Source organism: Equus caballus, chromosome X, assembly GCF_041296265.1.
Source record: "Equus caballus isolate H_3958 breed thoroughbred chromosome X, TB-T2T, whole genome shotgun sequence".
In the NCBI taxonomy this organism is placed as follows: Eukaryota; Metazoa; Chordata; class Mammalia; order Perissodactyla; family Equidae; genus Equus; species Equus caballus.
Window position 1 is genome coordinate 70189795 of NC_091715.1, and position 26728 is coordinate 70216522.

Genomic DNA, 26728 nt, shown 5'->3' on the forward strand with positions numbered 1-26728 from the left:
ATGTGAATTTAATTCGTTCTCCGGCCAGACGAACCCACATTTGGGAAGAGGAAATGTCTTCGTCCCCTACAGTTTGGTGCAGTCGGCAGGATAAAATTTCACTGGCTGGACACTGCTTGCTCCTGGACTGCTGCGGCCAAGAGATCCTGGACCCCTGATGAGAGCCGGCAAGAGGTGACAGTTCTTACCACATCAGTCTCCCAGATCTCTGCCAGCAGAGTCCAATGGAAGCAAGAGTGGTGAGTTCTTCTTGCTCTTTTAAATTTAGATTAGCAGGAGAAAATGTAGGTGAGGCTAGCTTTTTGTATTCAGAGACTCTAGGATTTGAGTACTCACTGGTTGTAGATCCTTTTCCTCCCAGAGATAGACTTTTCCTTGTCTCTGTCTTTCTGTTTGTCATAAGATACAGGCATCTCTAGAAGCCTGTTGTCTGGGCCTTTTGTCTTCTTCTATGTCTTGAGAGCTTAGTTTTGTGACCTTTCTGGTCTCCGCCATCGGAGGATGCATGTACTGGCATGCATCTTGGCAGCCAGTCGAGTGGACTGGGCTTCTGGGACACACTCTTTGTCTGGCTGTATAAGCTCTCAGGGAAGTTTGTCATAAGAGATCCCAACTGCTTTCATAAGGGGCCTTTGTCATCTCAACCTTTGTTGCTTGCTGTGCAATGAAGGCCTTTACTTTCTTGGGCTATTTTTGGGAGTGAATTTTCTGGATCTCTTTTGGGGACGCCTCTTTAAGTCCTTGGTTAAGCTTTGGTTGAGTCGCTGTTAAGGTCCTACTCGTTGGGGCTGGCCCCGTGGCCGAGTGGTTAAGTTTGCACACTCCGCTACAGGCGGCCCAGTGTTTCATTGGTTCGAATCCTGGGCACAGACATGGCACTGCTCATCAAATCACGCTGACGCAGTGTTCCACATGCCACAACCAGAAGGACCCACAATGAAGAATACACAACTATGTACTGGGGGGCTTTGGGGAGAAAAAGGAAAAAATAAAATCTTTAAAAAAAAAAAAAAAAAAGATCCTACTCGTCAATTCGGCCAGATGATGGATCATTTAAATTCAGAAAACTTCTAAATTGGGGAAAAAATTGTGAGAGCTCTCATAATTTTTATTGGTATTTATGAAAAAAAGCCAAATTAAAAAGGAAACACAGAAAATGATGACTAGGTTTAAACCCTGACTCAGGTTATAATTGAAGTGGTGAAATATAAAGGTCTAAGTGTAGATAAGATTATAAAGGTTGGAATGCTTGAGCTGATTTTCTTTATGAAGAGGTTACATCAACTTTGCCTGAGTATGTTTTAAAATGTCTGGCTGGGAATACTTCCCTATCCAATAATAGAAGACTAAGACCTGTTGGGTCCTGGCCATGGGTCCTGTCGCCATGCTGCAGCTCTTCACTGCCCATGGGCCCTGTCCCCACGCTATTTGAATAGAGCAGCGCTACTTCCAGGCCTTGAGTCCAGGAAGTCTTCCTTTTGACGCCTTGGCTTGCTGAGCCCGCTTGCTTCACCTTATGAGCTAAAGTTCTAGTCTTCCTTGTGCCTTTCTCTTTTTCAAGGATGGACCTAAATTCACTGCTCCATCGGGAACCTTCTCGGACAGCTGTATGAATCCATGTTTGCTGCCCATGGCTACTCTATGGGGCAAATCGTGACATTCAGCCTGAAGAGAATCAGTACCTTAAGCCTGACGGTGATGGAGAATGAATGAATCCATTCCTTCCTGACTCTATCTCTAATAGACAAATTTCACATGGGCGTGGGTCGACCACTTAAGTCATTAGGATGGTCACCAATCTCCAAGACTCCCGTGACAGGTTTCTTTTCCTAAGGCTGGATTGCTATCCCTCCCTCTGGCACCTGACCACTCTCCGAACTGCGGGAAAGTCTCAAACTCTAACCTTTGGTTGAGTATGGGAACCCCTTCTTGGGAGAATGGCTCCAGGATGCAATTGGGTAGAATGTCCCCCAGACCGGCAGAAAATTCTTCACTGTTTTTGTCTGCTCTTTTATCTTTGGGACAATTCACCTGGCACTTATGACTGCCAGGCATAATAGAGAAGGTGTACAAGGGATGCAATGCACAGGGACGGCCCCATCGCCCCTTGCTATAGGAACCCCACAGGCAGAACCTAGGTTCAGGGGAGATTTTCAAGGTAATGGACCCCTTTCTTTCCTCTCTCTTAAAGTTACAGTGACTATTTTGGGCTCCTTTTGAGCTTTGCAATAGAGAAACAAGGAAATCTTTAAAGCGTCAAAGGCTCCACCCCCAGGAGCCCTCACTCTGGTTTCCGGGCCTGATCACCCCGGAAACCACGTGGGGAGCCCTCTCTTGGCGATCAACTCGTTAAGCATTTTAGGTGGCCTACTGAATTGGTTATGAGGATGGGAGACCTGTGATTTATTCTGTGAACTGTCCTGATGGTGTTGTGTGCCCCGGCACGGGAACTGCTGTGTGACCTCTATCTCAATAACCCTTGGGGGAAAGGCCATGAGGGTGAGGCCTGATCTCTTTTCCTTTCTGTTTGTCACCTCCTCTCATCACCAAGTCAAGGTTAAGTTCAGGCTGGACCTGAGTAGAACCTGGACCTTCTGTACTTAACTCTCAGCCCCAGACACAGGGAGCCCCAGCCCCCAATCAGCTCCAGGCCTTTGCCTCCTGCCTCCCTGCCTCGCCTTGTGCTGGCTCAGGGACTAAGTGCCCAGGCTAAGTGGGATTTGACAAGATCTTATAACTATGTTGATGCCTGCACTCAGGCGCCTTTGCACCCTTTCTCTGGCTGCTGTCAGTCAGACACCAGCTTTACCGCCATGGGGAATGCCTCAACCATCCCCAGAGACTCACCCCTGGGTGCATTTTAACTAGTTGGAAACGCTTTCAGTTGGATAGGTTATGCCCCAGAAACTCCAGCTTGGAGAAAACTTGAGGGGTTTCTCTGTGCCCTTGTGATGTAGTTAGACAGGTAGGTCAATCTAGAATGTCATTTACAACCCAGTAACTTCCAACTGTCCTTGGAAAAACCTTGCAAGACTGGAAATACAGCTCTAGAGGCAGTTCAGATTCCACCCAGTTCCTTTATCTCAAAAAGGATTATCATCTCCCCTCTCCAGGAACTACTATCTAGCCCATCACTAATTCCTAAGACTGAAGAAAAAAAAAAAAGAGGGGAAAGGTCATAAGCATGCCCTTGCCGAGAAAAAAATCTAGCATCTCGAGTGTCTTCTCCACAAATATTAGTAAAAAGGCTCAGAACAAAATTTGGATTCATAACTAGGGAGCTTTGTATTATACCTGATTCATGGCAGTGACTTTTTAAACAATAGCTGTGGAAACTCTGTCTGTGTGTCTATATGTGTATAGTTATATATGTGTGACTTTACTTCCAGATGGTATGGCCAAAACTAAGAGCTCTGTTTAACTGGATTAAAGTAAGCACTTACATAAATTCTAAATGCAATAGAAATTAACCCAATGTCCTTTAAGTTAAGATGATATGGATTAATCTTTGGTTAATGAAAATTTAAGTTTGTTGGTTTGATTAAAATGTTTGGATATGTCCTCTAGAATTAGCAGTGGAGATGCAAACATGCAGCCTGGGTTTATCAGTCAAAGAAGTTCATGTTGTCTGTTAGAAATTTCTCAGCATAATAGCTTTAAATGCTAGCTGTTTGTCTAATGTCTCAAAGTTTTTGTGGGTAATCTAAACATCATTATTGGGAACAAATGATTTAGATAGAAATGAAATAAGAGTTTATAGGTAACATTTTTTAGCAATAATTATAGTTTATAGTATGTGTATTTAAAATAACTTCCAAAATCTTTTTGGTAACTTGAAATTTTGAAGTTTTGCTAGGTTAATTTAAATGATAAAATTCGTTGAGTAACTAGATCATTTCCAAATAAGATATTAGACATTAATTATTAAATGTAAGGTTATCTACTTTTGGCTTCTTATTGCAAAGAGGCTAAAAGCATTTGGGTCTATTAGAAAGTGTGCCTTGTTTTACTGTAAAGTGGCATGTTTCTAGAAATTAGGAAAAGTGTTTAGAATGTTCATATAAAAGTCAGTTCATAATTGCTTAGGTTTTAGTTTTTTACTAGGGTCTGTAAGGGTTAAAAGTTCTAGTTAACATGTAATTAAAGCCACTGGAAATTAATAAGGAAAACGGCTCTGTATTCAAGCAGAGTAAAATGTATGTTTTCAGTAAAGAGGGTATAAAGAATGGAAATATTTTGTTTGATTGGTTAAGAAAGATAAATTTGTCCTAATATACTAGAAAGTAAGAAAGCAAGCATGGGACAAATTCTGAATGTAACAAGAAAGTTGTAGAAGGTTTGTGTAAGAGAAATTTTGAAGAGTTTTGTACCTGGTCAAGTTGGTTAAGATTGAAATGAATCTAACTAATTAAGTAAATGGGTTTTAATATGAAAAAGTAAACTGGTACAAAAATTAGAATTTGGTTTTCTCTCAAAGGATGATTATCCTGAACTTTTTGGCTGGCTCTAAGTCTACCTAAAAGACAGAATCTGTTTTGTTAAAATAATTTATTTTCAGGAAAAAAAAAAAAGGCCTCTCTATTAAGGTTTTTTTTGCTGTTGTCACTTTGGTTAACTATTATGAAGCATTATTTCATTGACCCTTGTTTTACAATGACAAGATCAGCAATCTCTTGATCTTGTTTACTTTAAGTAAGTGTTTTAAAACCTTTTGATATTTTTGACAAGCTTCTCCCTAAAAAAAACAACATTCAAATCCTGAATAAAAGCTTTCTTTTGACCTGGATGAAGGAGGAGGATTTCTCTGGGGATTTTCAGAGGGCCCCTGGGACTTCATAGAGAAATTTGCGCTCTCTTCCAGGTGGAAGATTCTAAACTAATTAGGCTTATTTGGCCTGTTAAATTACATTGGAAGCATTGTCAGATAAAGTGATGATAATCTTTCTTAGTTGGTATTATGTGGATAAATGTTACTGACATAAATGTTCTGAAATTATATAACATTCCTAAAATTCTGATCTGTCCTGGCTATCAGCCATAATTCTAAATATTATTTTAAGGTGTTGTGTATCACAGAAATAGCCAAGTTTCTCTCAATTGTCATTTTTAAGACTTTTGTTATTTACAGTTAGTTGTTTTACTCTGATGCTTTTTGCTTTTGCAAATATGTCTCATCTTCAGAGGGATTCATGGAAAGGACTCTGACACTCTGCAATACAGGTTTCTGATAAACTTTCAGATCACAGAACTGAACTGGGTAAGAAATTACAGAAATCTAATGGAGAAACTGATGACCCCATAAAACTACTAACAGAAGATTAAGATCAAGAACCGGTTATACAGGACTGAATGAACTGAGGATGATTATAATTTTTGTGACTTTTATTGTTGATTTTTTGATGTTTTGTTTTGTTTTCTCAGATTCAAGAAAATCTTTTTCTCTTATGCTAACTATGACTTATAGCAATTTAGTGAAATTGAGTGAAATTATACCTTTGTGAGCAAAACTGAAACATTTATCTTTTTCTCCCTACCTGATCCCTCGAGAATTTGGAAACTCTTTGTGAGTATGGTTATTCTGTGGCAATATAGTTATTTGCATAAGTTCAGTAAGAATCTGTTCTCCTTATAACAGGATACAATTGGAAACATTGGTTATCTTGCCAAAGCTTTGACTGGAATGTCATATTTGAGAGAAACACACAGACTTGGATATGACAATACTGCCTCTGAGGAATAAGGTTGACTTTGTGTAAATAAGCCACTTGGAAATACAGGCCTGGTACCTTGTTTACAGAGATTCCAGCAATCTTACCTGGTAAGTAAGGAAGCTTGCTTATCTGGCAGGTGCAAGGAACCTCAAAATATTTTGGGGAATCTCAAGAAAGGAGAGAAATCCACCCAAACCTGTAGGTATTGCAGGCAAGGCCTGATGGCACAAATCCTTGGCGTGGCTTTCCTGGCCTTGAGAAGTCTTTAAGGTTCAATCTGAGATTCCTCATAAAAAATTCCAGCAAAGCAGATTTAAGAGCCTATATGATCAATTGCTATTCTTGCTGCACTTATGTAAATAATTGGGCCAAGTTTCTTGAAACTAAACTTATTTTGCAAACCAATTAGTCTTAATTTGGCTATCTTTGGCAAAAATGAGGGTGATTTTAGAGAGAAGAATTATGTTTCAGTGAAAAACTATTTGTGGATGTTGGATCCTAGTTCTGTTAATTGTCTTTGAGGTTTTTTTTTCTACCTGTGAACTGGACTGGATCCTGAATTCTTCTACTGAAATACCTGGTTACAAATCTCCAAACTAATGTTTTCAATTTTTTTTACCTCATTTTCATTTGGAATCATTGAGAATTGAACATGCTCTTTTTCCTGAAGCCTTGCTAACTAAAGCTGAACAACTTGATAGAAACTTGAGAGATTCCTGTCCGTTGCTGTGTAAGCTGTAAGCCACTCCGAAAGATACCTGAATGCCTGATAACATCATCAGAGATGTTTCAAGCTACAAAAGATGCTTTGACTCTAACATCTAGAAGTCTTCTTGACTGGCTGCCTCCTGGACTCAGGAACTAGTTTATAATTTGCTCCAACCATTAACCTTGTTTTTCTTTTTATTTCCATAGAAATACTTGTTAAATACCTGATTGCTTGTTTCCAAATTATAGGCCTAACTTTGGGAGCCCACCTGCATCATTGCCTTCTAAAATGACTTTAACTGGACTGACCTATTACCAGGACTAAGAAATGTGTTCAGTGAGATGAAACAATCTACCACTCAGCTTCTGGACTGTGAAACTTCTTAAAGTTTCAAAGGCGGGACTGTAGGGGACCTGGAAATGGCCACCCCCAGATATGTCTCTTTGGCACCAGGATGATTTGAGGCTGATTGCTTTTGATAAACTGGGACAGGGAAGGAGGCTCTGAGGAATGGAACTTGCCCTTTGTTAGCACACATTTACATTTGTAAGGTAAATCTCTATCTGCAAAAGGTGCCTCCCTCTCTGTACCAGGAAGAAGAAAGGAGATGACCTTCTCTCTAGAAACTCTTAATCAATACCAAAGGCAAGGACTTAAATCTGCATTTATTGTGCTTGTCTGGTAACCTCCTGTAACTGACTTCCCTCTTCCTCCCAATGTTGGCATTTCTTTAAGGATTAAGCATCTTTCCTTAGGCTAGGAACTGACTGCTGTGCTCACCTGTGACCACCCAGCTCAAGACAATAGACTTGCCTCCTGCTACTCCCTCCGAGATAGCAGACCACTACCTGCTGTGTCCATCAAGCTCTGTGCAGAGAGGGCAATCTCGTGACTATTGTAAAAGGGACATTTCAATCACATGTGAAACACCCTGTTTGGGGGTATATAACCACTCTGTGCACCTCACTTCTTCGGTGCCCTTTCTTCCTTTGGGAAGAAAGGCCCCGAGCCATGGTCCTCATAAAGCTTTGTTTAATTTTCTCTTGCTATTCTGTCTCATGTGAATTTAATTCGTTCTCCGGCCAGACGAACCCACATTTGGGAAGAGGAAATGTCTTCGTCCCCTACAATAACAAGCACCTTTTTACTTTATAACCAGGAAAAACAGCACTTCAATTTTGAAATAAGCTAGGAAAAATAACCAGTTACTAAAATTAACAGAAAAAAAATCTAATTAATTGTGGCTCCATATGGCATAAAACACCTAAGGAATAACATAAGAAATACTGGGGATCCACATGATGAAAATTATGATTAGGACATAAAAAGACTTGAATAAATGTCTCTAGAAGGGGAGAAGAAATGTTGCAAACATGTTAATTCTAGCCAAATTAATTTATAAATCAAATGCTATTACAACATCCCCACGTGAATTTTTTTAGATGAAGCAGAATTTTACAAAACAATTCTTAAATTGAAGTTAATGATGAATTGGAGAACAGTAGCTAAGAAAGTATTGAGAAAGAATTAACAAGAAGTTTTATTATTAACAAAGAGGGAATAGACCAGGGGTCAGCAAACTACAGTCAATGGGTCAAATCTGCCTGCAGACATTATGCATTCATTATCTATGGTTGATTCTCAGAGTGAATAGTTGCAACAGAGCTATGTGGCCCACAAGCCTAAAGTATTTACCATGCAGACTTTCACAGAAAATGTTTACCAACCTTTGCAATAGACACTTCAATTATGCTGTCATGCCCACAGTGTCTTCTCTAAGGGAATTCATGAAGGCCAAGAGAAGGCAAATTTACAAGGTACTATAATCCATGAGTACAAGTAAGCAGAAGCTAGAAGGTAGAGAAATAAAGGTCTGGCAAGCCAGTTAATAACAAAAGAAGCATGAATAGTGGTCAGGAGCTTTAAAAATACTGATGCCTGGGGCCACTCCAGACCAATTAAATCACAATATCCAGCTCTGGTTTATTTTTAAGGCTTCCCAGTTGATTCTAACGTACAGCTCTGGCAGAGAACCACTGAACTAGCAGGAACACAAATGCAGAGTGGCTGAGTGATGTCAATGATGTAGTACGAGTAATGATCCAAAAATACCTGCCATTAAGGTGCCCAGAGCTGCTGGAATCCAGTTCCCATACTCAATATTGTTCTTATATTTAGATTCCCATTAAATCCCCATCTGCCACATTGCTTCACGTTTACGTATAATGAAACCCTACTAACAAGGTAGGCTGAGTGATTCATTTCTTGAGACCAAAAGAGGCAAGTACAGAAATCTGTATCAGATATGTAATTGCATGAAACAGACCCTCAGCAGAAATAGAAAACATGTGGAATTGTTAGGGTGTGACTGTAGAGTGAAAATTACACACAATCCCCTCCACATGCCAGGATGAAACAGTTTTTAGAAGTTATGTTGTGGTGTAGTCACTAATTATACAATTGCCTTTGTGACTCATACATGCATCTATTTAGGGTGAAGCTTTGAAGCAACTGGTAGTAGTTACAGCAACTTCAAAGAAATAAGCAAAGCAGGGTTTGACGGTTGTTTCTCTTCTGACAATGATGTGGGAATTCTAATATAACTGTGAGGCGCTAGCCCTGGAAAACATGATTTTGTCTCTGCTATAACTAGACATGGTCCTCAGTTACCATTCCAACAGGCATGGAATAACATGGATAAGACCGTAGGTTCCAAAGTTTGAGAACCAGTGGACTAAACACATCAGTTCAGGCTCCTACCAAACATATACCCACTTCCTTCTTCTAAAGACCACTACCCTGTCTACTGTCACAACTGTGGCACAGCCTTTGATGACCAGGTTTTGTTTCACATTATCCAGTATTACATCCTCTCCAATGAGAACAATTAATGGGACCAATCCATACATTGTCAGCAACCTATGACATGTCTAAGCATGAAAAAGTGCTGTACTAACAAAGATAAACTAGGCCAATTAGATTCTGTTTGGCATCTGAGTAGAAACAATGAGAATTAGGTAATCAGCAGTGAAAGCTGAAGCTGAAAGCCTCACTAAAGACAGGGTAATGGCAAAGCCAGTCATGAGGAAGAAAAGCGAGAAAAAACACAGATGATAAGGCAGAATAAAGAGCTAAATCAAGTCAACAGCACAGTGGAAAAGGTCCACCAACTCCACGCACTTAAGTCCCTAGAGCCGCCACAGATGCAGTTCCACGCCACGGTTCTTCCGATTCTTATGAAATCCCTATCTTCCTTACTGTATTTCACTATGTGCATCTATATGATAAATATCAATTTCTTGAGCTAAGCCTCTGTCTTATCTCTTGAAACTAGACATCCTTTATAATTTAGAAAGTAGTATAAGGTTAGGCTACATGAACAGAACTTCAGCAGGAATGTGAAACCCAGACCTGGTTATTACTTGGTGGTGGAGTAGAGAGCAGATGCATCCTACCACAAGCCAGGCTGGAATGTTAAGAGCTTACAGGAATCGTGGCAAAGTTATTGTTGCAGGACCACCCATCCAACGAAGGTAAGTTTTGTTTGCTTTTTTTGTTTTCTTTTAAGATTTTGTTTTTCCTTTTTCTCCCAAAGCCCCCTGGTACATAGTTGTGTATTTTTAGTTGTGGGTCCTTCTAGTTGTGACATGTGGGATGCTGCCCCAGCATGGCTTGATGAGCAGTGCCATGTCCGCTCCCAGGATGCGAACTGGCAAAACCCTGGGTCTCTGAAACGGACTGTGCAAGCTTAACCACTTGGCCACAGGGCCAGCCCCTCAACGAAGGTATGTTTTGGCACAATCAACAACAACGGAAAAAATTCAAGTGGCCAAGGAAGACCAAAGATAGATGGGTGCTTCTGAAATTGGCAGATAAATTTCTAATGGCCCCATGGCATTACTTCAGACTATAGCATCTGGCTGTGACTTGGTTACTCTCCAACATTTCTGCTTAAGTAAGAACTGGAAACATGTAGACAAAAGCATCTTTAGAAATGAATATATGAGATGAGGGGCATATGTGCTTAGTGGTCAAGATGTAGAAATGCAATATGAACACAGCTGAATCAAGTGCTGGCCACAGTACCATCTAAGGTAAATTGTCTCACCCATAGTTCTGGAGAAGAGGCAGTTCTAGATAGCAATGAATTTTAGAATATGACCTGTCCCGTCATCCAAAGCAGAAGGTACCTGGTGTGGGACACACCACTGAAGTGCTGTGTCATTACATGACTCAGAAAGTCAACACCCAAGCAGAGGTGAGTTAAGCCACTGAAATTCTTGCACTGAGGAATAAAGTTTGTGAAATGCAAAAGGAATGAGGCCCACAGCAGAGGGAGTTGAACCTTCAAGGACAGAACTGGGAAACATGAGATACAGCCAAGAACATTGGAGCAATAAGCAAGGTTTAGTGATGAGTAATAAAAAATGTATGAGGAAACAATACATACAAAGCTAGGAGGTAAACTAAAGCTTGAGAAGACAATGAGGAAAGCAAAAAAGCAGAGACAAGGAGGAAAGAAAACACGTGATAGACTACGTGATGTCTATAAGTTAATAATACTGTATTGAATAATGAAAATTTGCTAAGAGAGTAGATTTCTGGTGCTCTCATCACATACAAAAGAAATAACTAGTAAAGAAGTTCATTAGTTTGACATCTGACTATAGTAATTACTCCACTATATATATCAAATCATGTTGTATACCTTAAATATATACAATTTTTATTTAAAAAAATGTTAAAGGTGGCATACCGGATGAATGATACAAACCCCTGTTGCCAACATTCCCAGATCAGTCTTGGAATCATTTCCAATCCTCAAACCATTTTCCTCAGAGAGGAAACAGAACTTTATTTTCTTTATTTTTTTTGTCATTATTCAAATATAGAATTTTCTTTATTTAGACCCTTCCAAGATCCTTACTTACCTTAGAGGCTGGCTATGCATAGCCGTGGGTGGTCCAAATTGCCTGGTTGGCCCAAGAGAAGTCTGTTTCTTGAAAATAAAAGCCTACAATACCAGAAATTGCTAACAGGATTTCATCCACAACTGAAGCTCACCAAGAATGTGAGTTTTCTGAAACTCGTTAGGGTGTCACAGTAGGGAATAAGGAAGTGAGGATCCTGCTGCATATTAGAATAGAATGACAATAACCACTAGTAGTACAGGACAAAGCTGCTAATTAGGCATTTAAAGCCATCAAAGATGATGCTGTGAAGGATCTGGCAACTGTTACAATAGAGCGACTTCGAAGTTTTTCTGTTAATGGCCAGGTAGTGAATATTTTAGACTTTGCAGGCCATATGGTCTCTGTCACAACTACTCTACTTTGCCACTGCAGCATAAAAGCAGCTACAGACAATACAGAAATGAACGTGTGGCTGTGTTCCAATAAAACTGAAACCTGAATTTTGTATAATCTTCACATCATGAAATATTATTTTCCCTTTGACTTTTTTAACCATTAAAAAATGTAAACACCATTCTTCACCCATAGGCTGTAAAAAAAATACAAGCGGTGAGCCACATTTGGCCCATGGGCCACAGTTTTTTGATTTTTGATATATGGAAATAGAAGGTTGCATCAAAGATGGTCATGCAACTGTTTTTTAATTTGAAGATGTTATATTTAATATAACCAGGGATATTCTGATAGCTGTGTTAACTTTTCTGTTTAACAGACTACTCTTGTTCTATTTTTTTTAACCATCTTAACCATTTTTAAGCACAGTTCAGTAGTGTTAAGTATATTCACATTGTTGAGCAACCAATCTCCAGAACTTTTTCATCTTGCAAAACCGAAACTCTATACCCATTAAACAACTCCCCATTTTCCCCCTCCTCCCAGCCCCTGGCAACCACCAGATTTTTAAGAAACACTGCGGGGGCCAAAGAAGACCTGTCTACAGAAGGGATCTAGTCCAAAGGATGCCAGTTTGCTCACAATATTTCATTCAGTGTCTTGGAAAGTTGTTTAACCCACAGTAAGAATTACAATTACCTTGGACCGAAGGCATACTTACAAATAGCTAGAACAAAACCTTCACAAAGTACTTACCCTTTGCCAGATGGAGGCTAGTATTTTTCAATTTTATTTATATCCTATCTTAATCTGTTCTTTCCTAATCTATTCTATTCTAATCTATACAATTCCATTCAAAACTGTGACCTAGTTTTAAACACTACCCAAGGGAAACTGCCAACCTCCGGGCTGAGCTGAATGGGTAGTGCTGTATACCTATGTTTCGTACCACATGGGAAAACGGTAACTACAAATAAGCAAAATTATGAAGAAGCAGAAGCTATGAGGTTATAAAAGCATGTATAAGCACACTGTGTTGGCCTGCGGCATTTAAAAAAAACATTTAAGCTAAGAGCTCAAAATCAGGCACCTTGTAGAGAGCTGGAAATCCTGTCGATATTGGGCCACATTTCCACTGGGCAACAATCAGCAAGAGCCAAGGGGTAACAGCCTTCTCTTTTGGATGAAAGATGCATGTTCCAGTAGACCAGAATCCCAAACACTCCCTATTATAGCCTCTTAGAAGCAGCAGCCGCTCTTTACCATCACGTTTGCATGCATTTTTATTTTTAGAGAAATCTCTTTTCCAATGACTGTATCCAAAGTAGATACACACACAAACCACCAAAGTAGTGTTTCAAGTAAAAGAAAGAAAAAATCAGAACCATCTGGACCCTGTAGACATTTGCAATTGCGATCCCTGAAATAAAGGATGGAGAAGCCACTTGTTAACAGATGCATTAGAAGCTAGAAGAGAGGAAGCAGAATAAAAGAAGTGTAATAATCATATTAATTGCAGAACATGATTGTGAAGACCCGCAAACTGCTGCTGTTGGTATATAAATACCTAATTAAACTGGGATAAGTCAGGCCTAGTAAATTTGTGTTCTTAGGAATTAGAATTGAACTATCAAAAGTAATCAGTTAGCAAAAGGACCTCACACTGGAAGAATACACAGCAAGCCAACACAATGAGAGGAGGCCATGAAGGCCACAAGCAAGCAAAACTTATGACAATGGTGAAGCCCTAAGTAAGCAGAACCTATGAATAAGCTAACAATATGAGGTGGAGAAGAAAAGATAAAGTGGATAGGTAAGCCAATAGATATTGGGAGAAATGAGACACAAAAGATCAGCAGAAAGACAGAGTAGTTCAGTTACATAAATGGCACAATCCGAACATGAAGATCCACAAACTCCTGCTGCTGAGTTTCCTGGACCTTCCTAGAACCAGGCCTCATCCCTAAGGGGCATACACCATATTAAGGTACCCCTCTATTTGGAATTTCATGTGATCCCGGTCACCATTATCTCCACACTAGCGGCCAGCCAATAATATGTCATCAGCTTACCAGAGAATTTGTTTCTAGCAATCAGAAGTGCCTAACCAATAGTAAGAAGCAGGACAGCCCCCCAGGAGGAATGCAATTCAGGGAATTGGCTACAATCTGTAGAGAATCCCCTTTGTTTTAAAGACGTTATGTGCAAACCAGCTTGCGATATCATGGAATTTAGATTTTATACTCACTAGAAGGTGAGACTTTGAGAGACTTGGTAGATGCTGCTTGATCGCAGCATTAGAGAGCTAAACCAGAGAGAATAAAGTAGACATGTCCTGGAGTTACCCATGCCCAGAATCTTTCTAAAGGGAACTATACTGCAAGCAAGCCTGGCTGAGAAAGCATTCTTGTGACCAACCATCCCTCCTCCGAATCCACGGCTGGTCAGATCAAGGGTAAGTAAGGATCAGACTCCGAGGATAGACAGACATCCACAAGCTGGTCAACAGCCTATGACTTATGGTAACATGAAAGCTGTCCCCAAACAAGGAGGAGGTGAGAAAACTAGATTCAATTTACAATTGGGGGAAACACGGAGGAACAGAAACTCAGCAGCTGAAATGAATAGATACACAATGAAAGAACATACCACAGCCTATGCAAGAATCATGAAGGATTTCAGTAAAATCAACGTAAGTAAAAGTAAGTAATCAAAGCAAGTAAAATCAATGAGTAAGCACAGGAATCAGAAGCTAAAAATAAGCAGAAACTATCCATCAGCAATAGGATAAAGAACAAAGGATGAAGAAGCCAGTTAGCAGCAGAAAGAGACTCAAAGATGTAAGGAAAGTAGGGATGTGTAGTTATTTGTGAGACTGTCACTTTCAATGATGGTCAGGTATATTTCTGGATGTCCCATGACTGGGTTGACTTCTAGTTTAGAGCAATTAAATGATTCTGGATATACTTGTGATAGCTGAGTTGTATTAGTCTAAAGCATTTTGGGATTATATAAAAAGAAAGGAAAACATTTGCACAGAGCAATCAATAGGAGAAAATGTCCTAGACCAGCCAAACAGCAAGTGCTAACCTCTACAGTCTCAGGAAACTTAACCCACAGGCAATCAGGTTCTCAAATGAATGACAACTGGGCAGCATGGAGGACAAGAGCTGAAGCAGACAGTCTGCAGAGAGAAAGATGAGATAGAATGAAGACCATGCCTATAGAGGTTACAAAGCTCAGTTATGAAAAAGAAAAATACATAAGTATTCACTAGCTAGGAGGCAGAGGAAGACAGAGTATGAAGAAACCAGTTGGTAGTAGAAGCAAGATGACATGCAGAAAACCAGAGAAATAAGCTGAATCTCATTAACAATAGTACAACAGAGCCGAGTTCCGCAAATTTCTTAAACTGATCCAAATGAGCCCACTTCTTACAATTAAATTTAGATTTCAAGGAACAGACTGTCAAAAGGAATGTAACTATTTGGGGGCTGGCCCCGGGGCCGAGTGGTTAAGTTCACGTGCTCCGCCGCAGGCGGCCCAGTGTTTCATTGGTTCGAATCCTGGACGCGGACATGACACTGCTCATCAAACCACGCTGGGGAGGCGTCCCACATGCCACAACTAGAAGGACCCACAACAAAGAATATACAACTATGTACCGGGGGGCTTTGGGGAGAAAAAGGAAAAAATAAAATCTTAAAAAAAAAAAAAAAGGAATGTAACTATTTGGAATTGGTTATATTGAAGCAACAAGGTAGACAGCCAGGCAAATCACTTTCGTGTCCCAGGACATACTAATGACATGTAAGGCATCCAGTCTGGGTACCACCTGTGCTCACGGAAACTTAAAATTGTGAAATATGAACAGAAACAGGTAATTAGTAGTAGAGACATGAAGTGAAAGAGTGCTCAAAGAGGTTATGAGGGGAGATGAGAGGCATTAACATGAGGAAGCTCACCATGACTAAGCAGAAACTATGAAAGCAGAAGTTGTAAGTGTTGATGAACTACAGTCTATGGGCCAAATCCAGCCACCATCTTTTTTTTTATAAATACAGTTTTGTTGGAAGACAGACATGCTCATTCATTTATGGATTGACTATGGCTGCCTTCATGCTACAATGGCAGAAACAATATATGGCCTACAAAGCATAAAATATTTATTATCAGGCCCTTTACAGAGAAGGCTTGCTAACCCCTGTTATAGAGGACAGCATAGGCCAGTGGTAGCAAAACTAAGACACACAGAGAAACAGAGGCAGAGAGAATATTTAGGTCTCATTAAAAACAGGGCACTGAAGGGGCCTGCCCCGTGGCGCAGCGGTTAAGGGTGCACATTCCACTTCGGCGGCCCGGGGTTCGCCGGTTCGGATCCCAGGTGCGGACATGGCACCACTTGGCAAGCCATGCTGTGGCAGGTGTCCTACATATAAAGCGGAGAAAGATGGGCACGGATGTTAGCTCAGGACTGGTCTTCCTCAGCAGAAAGAGGAGGATTGGCAGATGTTAGCTCAGGGCTAATCTTCCTCAAAAAAAAAAAAAATTAGGACACTGGAGAAAAGACTCTGAAACTCTGCTGAGATCCTCACGAGTACCCTTACTATAACCCCCTAAACCCTGAATGCACTGGACATTTAGAAAAATTAGTTACATATAACATTCTGAAGAGATCCCCGCTGGAAAAGATTTGTATTTAAAAGTAAATAAATAAATTATGAACTGTAAGAAAATATATTTATCTTCACTATGAAATGCAAGTGAAGAATAAACCAGAAAACAAAGATATCTGAACTACATAAAAATTAACAATTTCTATGCCAAATTGAGAAAAATATCTGCAACATATGGTAGATTAAAAATCAGTGTAAAAAAGAAACTCAAAACTAAGACCCAAGCAAGATTTTTAACTTTTTTTTTAAAGATTTTATTTTTTTCCTTTTCCTTCCCAAAGCCCCCCAGTACGTAGTTGTATATTCTTCGTTGTGGGTCCTTCCAGTTGTGGCATGCGGGATGCTGCCTCAGCATGGCTTGATGAGCAGTGCCATGTCCGCGCCCAGGATTCAAACCAACGAAACACTGGGCCGCCTGCAGCGGAGTACGCGAACTTAACCACTCGGCCACGGGGCCAGCCCCTTAACTGTCTTATCCCATTAGGAATCAAAGAAATAAAACTAAAACATCAAGGGAGACCATTTTTCACCCTTGCAATTGCCAGATTTTTTAAAAATCATAATATAGGGGCTGGCCCTGTGGCCAAGTGGTTAAGTTCGCGTGCTCTGCTGCAGGCGGCCCAGTGTTTCATTGGTTCGAATCCTGGGCACGGACACGGCACTGCTCATCAAGCCATGCTGAGGCAGCGTCCCACATGCCACAACTGGAAGGACCCACAATGAAGAATATACAACTATGTACTGGGGGGCTTTGGGGAGAAAAAGGAAAAACATAAAATCTTTAAAAAAAAAATCATAATATAGTGTACTGGTGAGGATATGAAAAAACGGGCATTCTCATACACTACTAAAGGGATTGTACATTTAATTCAACTTTAGGAAACAAACATGGAGACGTGCAAAGATTTATCTACAGGGATGTCCACGTTAGTATTATTTACACAAAATTAAAACGACAGTAATTGAACAAGGGCCTTGTGGGGACCTGGAATTGGCCACCCCAAGATATGTCTCTTTGGCATCAGGATTATTTGAGGCTGATGGCTTTTGATAAACTGGGACAGGGAAGGAGGCTCTGAGGAATGGAACTTGCCCTTTGTTAGCACACATTTACATTTGTAAGGTAAATCTCTATCTGTAAAAGGTGCCTCCCTCTCTGTACCAGGAAGAAGAAAGGAGATGACCTTCTCTCCAAAAACTCTTAATCAATACCAAAGGCAAGGACTTAAATCTGCATTTTATTGTGCTAGTCTGGTAACCTCCTGTAACTGACTTCCCTCTTCCTCCCAATGTTGGCATTCCTTAAGGATTAAGCATCTTTCCTTAGGCTAGGAACCTATTGCTGCTGTGCTCACCTGTGACCACCCAGCTCAAGACAATAGACTTGCCTCCTGCTACGCCCACTGAGATAGCAGACCATTACCTGCTGTGTCCATCAAGCGCTGTGCGGACAGGGCAATCTTGTGACTATTGTGGGAGGGACGTTTCAGTCACATGTGAAACACCCCGTTTAGGGGTATATAACCACTATGTGCACCCCACTTCTTCGGTGCCCTTTCTTCCTTTGGGAAGAAAGGCCCCGGGCCATGGTTCCTCATAAAGCTTTGTTTAATTTTCTCTTGCTATTCTGTCTCATGTGAATTTAATTCGTTCTCTGGCCAGACGAACCCACATTTGGGGAGAGGAAATGTCCTCCTCCCCTACAGCCTAAACATCAGATACAAATCAAATTTTTACATTCATGCAGTGGTATGTTATGTGCCAATTTAAAAGAGATGTTATTAAAGTATATTTAAGGGCATGGGACACACTTGAGATCTGCTTAATTTAAAAGAATCAGGCAAAAAGATTTCATTAATGACCCCAACGTCAACAACTGACAAAGACTGCTATCTCAACCAAAAACTCACTCTTGAACACAGAAACAAAACAGGAAAAAAAATCAAATAAAATAGAAAATAAAGTTTAAAATAGGAAATTTAGCAAACCTAATTCAAAATCATTGAAAAGTAAGAAATTTTCTTCTAGAAATGCAAGGTAGGTTCATTATAAGGGAAGCTATTAAATATAAACAAATACAACAAAAAGGCCAAAGAAAAATACTTCCATGTTCAACAATCACTCACTTGATGAGATACCTGTTCCTTTGTCCAGATCCCATTTTGAGGTATCAACGGAACAATTAATTCCTCCTAATCCTGAAAGCCAAATTTAAGATTTGACATAGCAAATTACCAAAACCAGCCCCCTACCTTGACTTAAGGTAGTGATTATATCCAAAGTAACTTCCGTATTAGATTCACTTATAGGCATGGGTGGTGTAGAAGACATATGCTGGTGTCGAAGGTAAACACTAGAACTGACAATGTAAGGATAAAAACAAATAACATAAATATAAAGACAAAGTCACTACTAAGTCATGCAAAGAAAGACCTATGGCAAAGAAGAGGATTCTTCTAAGGGATGGTAATAACATGGCCCATGAAGATTCTATCACTCTATCAAGCACCCAAGCCAACATCTAGATGACTATTAAGTCATGCACATGATGCACAGACCACAAGACACTTTCCGGTGCTGATTCAAGTATAGGTGTGTTATTGTATTACACACATTGTGAGTAAAAATCACCCTGAATGCTTGCTTTAAGTATCACCGCAAGTCTTTCTGTTCTAGTCTTCACGTATGTATACCGTAGAATGGGGATGGCATGCTACAGCCCATGGGCTGTACTGGGCTGCTATCTGTTTTTATAAATGAAGTTTTATTGGAAGACGGTCCTGCCCATTTGTTTCCATATTGTCTACGGCTGCTTTCATGCTACAGAGGGGGGAGATGTATTAAAATTAGGATAAAGTCATAATTAGGAAACATAAGTTGCAATTTTTTGGATACTTGAGAACGGCTACATTTAAAATACATTTTAAAATTTATCCCTGAAAAGGGAAGAAACTGAGGGAACCACATAGGATAAACGCAGAACTGCAACGAGGCACATAAAGCACAGTTCTTTCCGTATATATGACCCAATTTGTGAATGTGCTTTCTTTGCGAGCTTCATTTTACTGGGAAGAAATTCAGAGGCAAACTGACTACTCTGAGATTCCATACTTTCTAAGATCAGCTATAAATCCAAGTCCCACAGAAAACAAAATGGATTGGCGGGGGCGGGGGGGGGGGGCGCTGAGGATTTGTAGACATAATACATTTAATCTACGTCAGAAGTTGGCAAACTTTCTGCAAAGGGCCAGATGGTAATGCTTCAGGCTCTGTGGACCATATGGTCCCTGTCGCAACTACTCAACTCTATTATAGTGTCAAAGGCAGCCATGAACAATACTGAATGAGCAGGACTGTGTTCCAACAAAACTTTATTTACAACAACAGGCAGCTGGCACGTGGGCCATACTTTGCCAACCCCTAGTGTATGGTAACTGTCTGGACATTATTACATTACCAGCAACAAAATTTGTGAAAGTATTTATTGACAGGTATTCTTGTTGTTTTCCACTTGATACGAACAGAAAGTAACGTTATCAGTATTGTCTGCTAACGGAATTCCAGCGGGAGATGCTGATCTGTACAGCAGGCTGTTCCAGGCCCTGATGCACCTGGCACCTGAATTAACATCCTGCCAGTGATGGGATTTTCAATTGTGACTCTGACTCTTGCGATTCCTTTCAGTTTGGTGCAGAATAAAGGATAACCTCACAGAAATTGTCCAACATAGACATCATGCAGGTGGGTGGGCATAATAATAAAAGGCATGAAGAAAAAGATAAACAAATGGTAAGAGGCTGTGTGGGAGAGAAATAAATGCCAACCTATCCAGAGTAGTCATCTCTAAAAGTTAGAGGGACCTACACATCCTTCGCACCATCATTCTTGGGCATCTGAATCTTCCTTTGAGAATGAACCCCTCACATGTGCTCCTGTGTCTGGGCAGAAGACAGTAACGAGGACCCCACAAGGCAAGAAGTCCCAATGACTAAGAATGCGCTTGCCACATTCTAGTGCTTCAGGTATAGTGAGGTGGTTAAGATCTTTGGAGTGTGACACACACAGCTCCACTACTGGCTCCCTGTGTTACACTGGTGACATCACCTCTCTGATCCTCAGTTTTATTATCTGTAAAATAGGAACAAATCCTACTTCTCAGAGTTACTGTTAAGCTAAAATGAGATAATATGTGGAAAGCACTTGCCTAAAACATAAAAGGCAATTATAACTGATAAGTGCTACTATTAATATACATTACTTTAGAAAGGAAATTTTCAAAAGTTATGTGTGGGTGCTAGATGACTAGCCTAAAGAGAAAGAAAAAGAAAAAACAGCAGACCTACTGTCAAAAAAGGAAAAGAGGATGGATAATGGGGATAGGAAAGTCTTAGGGAAAGAACTGTGGTTCAGACAGCAAAAGCCGGATTTATACAACCTATTTTGGCCGATACAGAGAAAGAGATAGGAAGACTTTTTTTAACAGCATGTTAACATTCATATCCTTACATGTGAACAATATCATTTTGAAATAAGTTGTGGTGGCGAACACAGAATGCAGGAATTCCCTTTGTATCAGTGATTATTCCAGGCTTCTCCTCAGCGAAAAGCCAACTTTTCTATCACTCAGGTTCCCTGTGCAGGCTAATCTACCTAATTCTGCCAATAGAAACTACCCAAACACTCCAGAGCCTATACCAGGAACATTATGCTATGAAGACACCATCTCAAGACTATCCTCATGGGAAAAGGTGACCTTTATTACTTCCATGAAAAATGACGGATACCAAGGACTGATCTGGCCCTCAGGTATTAACTCTGGATGGAGGCACTATTAGCCTAAGATAGGGAAGGCCTCTGCAGAGATCTCCCAAGAAGAGCCATAGTATAGATGTTGCCTAGTTTAATATGAACCATTTCGTGGCTTCCTAAAGCCTATTAGGGGACTGACCCCTGAGGAGCCAAAAATGAATGCCAGTCCAATTGGTTTAAGAACAGTGCAATCTGGAAGACCATGCTGCCTCTGAAATTACTGATCCAAAATGCCATACACTTGGCTGCCACCGAAACAATGAGCCTCTGCTATTTGCTGGCTTTTGACAGGACGTATACAGCTCTACAGTCTGATTAAGAAAAAACTCTCAACAAGTCTTGTTTGAAGGAACAGACACTCCCGTTAAAAGGAGTGAATTATTGTCACATTGATGTTATTTGTGACACGCAGTTTACGCCACCTAGTTTACCTAGGAACCATTTCAGTTCTTCTGCAAGGGGTGATCATAGACTTGGTAAGCATATAATCCATCCCAACCGTTTTGAGAAAGATGTACTATAGAATAGACTGCAGGCTTTAAAAGTTTTGGCCCCTGGAAATGACATTTCTAAGAGCCTCCGTGACAGGAGTCAGGGCAGAGCCAGACTTTCCTACCCTACTTACCTTAATCACTGTGTTACCTTAATCGCTGAGAGGCACCCCTCTTCTGTTGCACATTCACTCACATGGCAGATCTGGTGGACTCTCTAAAATGCTTTTCAAACATATCTTTCATAATTCATCCTAGTGAGGGGTTACAAAAAGGAAAAAGATTGCTTTCATCATGTATGACCCTCCCATATTCAGCCTGGTCAGCCTCCACTGCACTGAGAGACAGTGGCAGGTATTAAAAGGGAGAATGGGAAGTGGGGGGAAAAACGGAAGGTGTTGCTTAGTCTAACCCAACCATTTTTAATGCGATTTTTCACACCATAATGGAAAAACTTTTGATGTAACATTTACGATACATTATGCATTTACTGGTAATTTATTCCTTTGTCTACTCTTACAAGAATGAAAGTTCCGTGATGGCAGAACTTTCTCAATATCTAAAATAGTCTCTGGCACTTAGCTATCTGTTGAAGGAAGGGGGAAAGTGCTGCATTCCGATCATCACTTCCATACCACCAACTGGGGACTCCCCTCCCCCAAACCACCACCAACTTACCAAGGCTTCCCGGCTGCCTCACAAGGATATCCATGGCAACAGTGATTCATTCTGGCTCACTGGTGAACCCACTGGGCAGGAAGCCTCAATATAAGTGACAGGTAGTCTTAGTGTTGCTCTTGACCAACGACAAGGTTTCTGGCTGCCCAAGAATCTGCATTTTTAACAAGCATCCCAGGTGATTTTATGCTTAATAAAATTTTACACCATGGAAATTTCCTTCCTCAGGGGAGCACAATCTCAGAGGCTATTATAAAAATCGTTCAGTATGGAATAAAAACATTTCTGTCTCATATGGCCTCCTTGGGCTTAGATGGAATCTAGAGGATGCAGTGGTAGAAGACACATTACTGGCTTGGATTCAAGTTCATTTTCTACACCAACTAGCTATAATCTTGGGCAAGAAATCCAATTCCCCCCACCTGCAAAAATGGGAGAATGGAGAAAGCAGAGGTTAGGCTCATTACTCTGTAGTGTAGTCTGAATATTTTAAGACCTTTTTCCATATAATGCAAAAATATCAATAATTGCCTAGTGCCTATTAAGACTATCTCCCCCGCTCCTTCCCACTAACTGGGCCACTGACCACCAAAGCCTCTGACCACTTACCGAGACTTCACAATGGTTTGATAACCATGTGTAGGATGCTGATTTGAGCCTCTCCCAATTCTCTAGTAGCCTCACTGGGCCAGGCAGCACTCAATATACCTCTTCACCACTGGCATGATTTCTGATCACATTTGGTGTCACCTGTAGGATAGAGAGAAGGAAGAAGAAACAAATTTAAGATAGAACTGTCAAGGTTTGAGATCTAGCTTTAATTTTACTTTTACCACCTTAGTCAAGTCATCCAGCCCACACCATGGACCTCAGATTTCATTCTTGCATCACAATTATGTTCTTTATCTGGTAAAGGCTGTTGCAATGCCTACAATTAAGGATTCTTGTCCCCATTTTAAATGAGATAACTTGGGTACAGACACCCTAAGCAATTATACCAAAATGTTACAACTCAGATATAAACTCTGATGCTGATCTCCCCAGCTGCCTGCAAGTCCTTCTTCCCCTCTTTAGATCTCAACATCCCTATCTTTGAATGGCGGTAAACCTGATCTCTCAGGGGCCCTTCTATGTCTGGCAGTTATGACCCTCCATTTCATACTCCTGACTAAAAGAGCCCCCTAAAAGTGAATGAAACCTCTATCTAGTCATCAGATGGCATTTGGTTCACACTGATGAGGAAAGGTAACAAAACCCTGGGCTCTGGACCAAGGTCTATCATTTACAATCTCAACTTCTACCAGGAATCACCTTACTCAAATGTGAAAAGGAAGTGAACATATCTCTTCCCTTACCAGCTGCCTGGGTTACCAAAAGGATCACAGGAGCTAGGCAGGCCCTTGGCTAGTCCCCTACCTCCAAGACTCAACCACTAGGAGAAATGGGGCTGAGACCTGAGACCCACGTAGGACAAGCCAAAGACCCCCAAAAGTCCTTTCTTTTTAAGGAAGCATCAGACTGCCTCTAAATTTCCCAATCCCTAGCTGCTTAGCATGAAAAGCAACCCAGAAATCTGGCAATTCAGAGATGGCACAAAGCCCGGGCTATTAATTATTATCATTAGATGCTGGCAGCACAAGCTAGTGTAACTAGGTTTCCTGTTATTCACTGAGATGCAGGCAATCTTCAAACCCTAGGAAGATCCAAGAAGCAGTTTCTCAGGGCTCATTTGTAACTGTTTCATCTACCACCAGCAAAAAAGTATGTCTTATAATCTACTAGTGATATGAGATCCAGGCAGAAAGCTCTCTCACCATATGTGGGCGATATTCATGCTGCCAAGTGTGTATGTGGGAGGAAGCAGGAGCCTTGATGGGTTTGGGCCATCTCTTTATTGGATAAAGTAAAGCAGCCATTATTAGAGCAAGATCTGCACATCCACAAGCAACTGCTGCCATTAGCAAGTATTTAGCTTATTAAAGCCTAGAGGGACAAGGGTGGGAAATGAATGTGTACAGGGCCTAACTGGGAAATGGTAATATAAACCCTAGTAAATAAATGGTATTTATAAACGGTAAAATAAATGGTAAGTATAAACCTTAATGTGTGAAATGTCTGCACTAAAGAGCCAAGAATAGAGTAGCTGGTAGTTAATGCCTTTCTCTGAAGACAGAGATCTATTTCTACCACTCCCTTCTTCCACCCCACTCAGCTCTTTTCCAAACTAAACTGCTCCAGGTTCCAGCCCCCTCACCACCCCACTAAAATTCCACTTCTGTTCAGGTCAACAAATTTCAAAATGGAAATAGTTTCAATGTTTGCCTAACTTTGAAAGTCACATGTACACTCTTGAAAAAAATTCCAGAAATACATTAAGGATAGAAAGTAAAAACCACAGAATCCCAGAAAGTTTAACATTCGGGGTATGTTCTTCCATCTACTTTCATGTATATTTAAGAACATGAATTTTTATTTTACAACAATTGGATGAAACTATACTACTCTTCTGTAGCCTTTTTTTCAACTAATATACTGGGTACATCTTTCCAAATCAAATATTCATCTACAAGACTATTTTTATTTTTAATGCCTATGTTGTACATGAATAGGCTAAAATTTATCCAAATTCCTATTTATGATAGGTAAGTTTTTCCATTTTTTACTGCTATGAACATTTTGATCCTTCCCATGCCTAAACCTTTTAGAAAATCCTTAAAATATTTTAGAATTTATTTAGAACATTTGGGGGTATATCCCTAGATATGAAATTGCTAGGTCAATGGACATGCAAGATTTATTCTGCCAACTAATATATTGCCACACTGTTGCTACAAAGGATCACACTCAAAGTGGACACATCCCACTAACACTAGTATGACATTTTTTAATCTTGGCCCATGTGATAGGTATTAAATGCAATAATGCATTTTTATAAATACAAGCATTTATTACTAAGAGAATTACAAAGATGAGTAACATACAGCCTCTGTCCTCAAGCTTGAATGAAGGGAGATAGATACAAAGAGGTAACATTTACCATGATCATATTCATGATAAAGATGAATTACATTTCAGTTGGTGGTGCTTCCTAATTGACTCTGTGGCTAGTGCTAACAGAAAAGATCCAATTGGGGCTGGCCCGGTGGTGCAGCGGTTAAGTTTGCACGTTCCGCTTTGGTGGCCCGGGGTTCGCCGGTTTGGATCCCAGGTGTGGACATGGCACTGCTTGACAAGCCATGCTATGGTAGGCATCCCACATATAAAGTAGAGGAAGATGGGCACGGATGTTAGCTCAGGGCCAGTATTCCTCAGCAAAAAGAGGAGGACTGGCAGCAGATGTTAGCTCAGGGCTAATCTTCCTCAAAAAAAAAAAAAAAAAAAAAGAAGAGATCTGAGAGAATATTATTAGACAGTAGTCCAAATTAAAAATCCGTTTGCTAAAATTCCAAGGAGTTGTGCTAATGCTGAATATCATCAGTGGCATTTCAATGTGACTTTACTATTTCTCCTTCAAGTCTTAAAGGAAAGAACCAAGTGGAAGCCACTCAGAAAATCACCTGCACCGCAAGCCGGTTAAGTGAATGAAGTGGAGGACAGTCTATTATTAGAAGGATTCACACTGGACTTGGTCTTCCTTCTTTCCTTCTCCTACTACTTCCAGTAAACAACAGTGAGCTAAAGCCATTTTCTCCCAGAAACAAAATGGCTTCTCTCCCTGGGACTCTCATTCCCAGGCAGATCTGCTTATACACAGCTAGGCTGCAGTGGCATCCATGCCAACTTGGAAAATACAGATAAGGATCAAAAGAAACTATTTTTTGGCACCATGATGGGTCAGATACAGATGAGATCCAAATGAATGACAACATGAATATTTTAAAAACCTATCCAACAAAGACATATGAATGTGCAGTAAAGCAAATATAGCAAAATGTTAATTGCACCATCTAGGTGGTGGGTATATGGGTTTTCACTGTACAATTCTTTCAACTTTTCTGCATGTATGTTTGAAAATTTTCATAATAAAATGCTGGGAAAAATCCACCAAGCAGCTTGAACAACAACGCTGTAAGGCCTTTCCCTTCATTTTACTCCTAGAATGAGAATATCCAATATTCTCTCCAGTTTGTTTTCTCAGATCTAGCTTTCTTGCATTGGACTTGGAGCTCTGCAACTTTTTAATGAAGTGAAATGAACCACAATATACTCACAGGCAGGTTACCAAGACAATGTGGTAGATTAGGGATGGTAGAGGGGAGGACCCTAAAATCTTGGAAGTCCATGCTTGCTACCTGTAGAAGTCTGAGTAAGTCAAGATTTCAGAAACACCACTTCTTCGGACCTTCTA

The 26728-nt window shown here is 40.4% G+C and overlaps 1 non-coding gene across 50 annotated transcripts in view; it reads right to left on the reverse strand.

Moving 5' to 3' along the window:
• The window catches only part of LOC138921867 (uncharacterized), an 85094-nt gene that overhangs the window by 51760 nt on the left and 6606 nt on the right, over positions 1-26728 (reverse strand). For 20 of the 50 annotated variants that reach the window (XR_011434768.1, XR_011434793.1, XR_011434783.1 and 17 more), the window contains exons 2-4: positions 22990-23130; positions 22381-22534; positions 21854-21956 (exon numbers count right to left, since the gene is read on the reverse strand). This is a non-coding gene — a transcript (uncharacterized protein). Of the gene's footprint in view, positions 1-18654; positions 18762-21836; positions 21957-22380; positions 22803-22989; positions 23131-26728 lie in introns of all 50 variants that reach the window. The other 30 variants (XR_011434795.1, XR_011434785.1, XR_011434779.1 and 27 more) reach the window with 8 other exon arrangements.